At 49.0% G+C, this 2,131-nt stretch overlaps 1 non-coding gene across 1 annotated transcript; it reads left to right on the plus strand.

Annotated features, from left to right (window-relative positions):
• The first annotated feature begins 512 nt into the window (after positions 1-512).
• Trnas-cga (transfer RNA serine (anticodon CGA)) lies at positions 513-587 on the plus strand. Its single transcript has one exon. It is a non-coding gene; the product is annotated as a tRNA-Ser (tRNA).
• Positions 588-2,131: the final 1,544 nt, after the last annotated feature.

Consider the following 2,131-nt stretch of genomic DNA (forward strand, 5'->3'; position numbering starts at 1 on the left):
GGGTGATTGGGGGTGGGGGTGGGGGTTGGGTCTACTGGGGCCCGAACCCAACAATAACCTTGGGTTCAGTGTAGGGTGGCGGTGGGTGACTGGACTGCTGTGGCCTGTGGTGGGGTCTCCATCACTTCTAGGTCCCTGGTTCAATACACATACACAATACACACACTGCGTAACATAGCACTTGTTTCCAGAATGAGATTTTCACTCTGCAGCGGAGTGTGCGCTGATATGAAACTTCCTGGCAGATTAAAACTGTGTGCCCGACCGAGACTCGAACTCGGGACCTTTGCCTTTCGCGGGCAAGTGCTCTACCAACTGAGCTACCGAAGCACGACTCACACCCGGTCTCACAGCTTTACTTCTGCCAGTATATTGCTAAGCCATGTCTCCGCAATATCCTTTATTTCAGGAGTGCTAGTTCTGCAAGGTTCGCAGGAGAGCTTCTGTAAAGTTTGGAAGGTAGGAGACGAAATACTGGCAGAAGTAAAGCTGTGAGACCGGTTGTGAGTCGTGCTTCGGTAGCTCAGTTGGTAGAGCACTTGCCCGCGAAAGGCAAAGGTCCCGAGTTCGAGTCTCGGTCGAACACACAGTTTTAATCTGCCAGGAACTTTCATAGCATTTGTTCTCAACCCCGTAACTGCCTCCCACTGCAAACACAGAAATCTGAAATTTTGCTGAAAGGTGATTGCAACCTCTTCCGCAGTGGTGCAAAAGCGTGGTGCCTTGCGTCGTCAGCCGACTCAGTGACACTTCGAAGAGCAACGTGTCAGTACATGGAGAAGAAACGGTACCATGTGGGGTGTCAGGCGGTTTAACAATGTCACACTGACACCAAATTTCACCACAGTTCTGCCCAGCGCCATAGTCACATAATGGGAAAATCGTGACCCAGAGCCCCTTACCCACATGTCACCCGCTTCCTTTGATGTCTTTGCATTGGACTCCTAACGCTGATATTGAATGGTTTTCTAATGGGTGGGCAAGGCAAACTTTTTAGTCTCATCAGCGCTCAGAATCGACACGAAATGCCCCAATAGGTCGTATAAAAGGCGTCAATAAAACCACACCTTTCCTCAGGGAGTACATTTCGCGGTCGAAAACCAGTGTACATTGCGATGTGGGACAGAATGTAATTCTTGCCAGCTTTAGACACTGTGCTGACACTCCCATCCCCTGATGATTCAACCCTTCTCTAAGGACACCATGTCGCTGCAAACCTATCGCACATGATCTGATCCCTTTGATGAGTGGTGTGGAAAAAAATTTTGTTCTAATACGCAGGGTGCAAGCACCAGCGAACGTTCAAAACCATTCGACGGGACATGAACGTAATCCGAGCAGCAATGGGTGTTTATGGTTTATGTAAATTGTTCGTCACATTTGACCCTTTGCGGCCTGCCTCCTCCATAAGACGTACAAAACTGCGACGTTCGTCCAGGAATACCACTAATTACTTATTCAGAGTTTTCCAGTGGCATAAGCTGGATTTCGGCATTGAAATGAATCAGGGGTAACGCATGAAAATTTTTGCCACACTGGCACTTGAACCCTTATCTGCTGCTTAACGCGAGTGGCCGTCTTAAGCGCTTAGGCTGTCCTAGGACACTTCCCATCTGACCGAAATTCCCAGCGTGTTACACACTACTAACGTTGGGTCACCTACCAATGATCTTCTTAACCGCCATTTCGGATTCCCACCAGATATCGAGCTTGGTGAGCATCCGTACTGAAAGAATGTATCTCTGCCCATTGTTGCACTGTGACATAAAAATGTGTGCTGAACTTAACTGTAATTCTTTTAGCAAGTAGCAACAACTTTATTAAATGAAAATACTCTCCTTTAAGAGTGGTGAATAACATTTTGCCCCGTGAGCTTATGGCAACGTTTCGAACAACTTGCATGTGGTCATTATCAGGACAATGATATACACAAGAAGACTTTTACAGGATCTGGCAGCAGCTGCAGATGTCTGCACTCACAATGGAACAGAGCTCCAGGACGTAATGTAGCGGAACCGCGGGCCAGACGCTGATCAAAGCTGTCTGCCGGACGGCCGTTTCGCTGAAAATACCGCCGGCGAGTCGACGCTTTCTTCCCGGCGCCGCCCGCGCCGCCCCCGTCCAGCCCAGC

This window comes from Schistocerca cancellata, chromosome 6 (assembly GCF_023864275.1).
Source record: "Schistocerca cancellata isolate TAMUIC-IGC-003103 chromosome 6, iqSchCanc2.1, whole genome shotgun sequence".
NCBI classification, from domain to species: domain Eukaryota; kingdom Metazoa; phylum Arthropoda; class Insecta; order Orthoptera; family Acrididae; genus Schistocerca; species Schistocerca cancellata.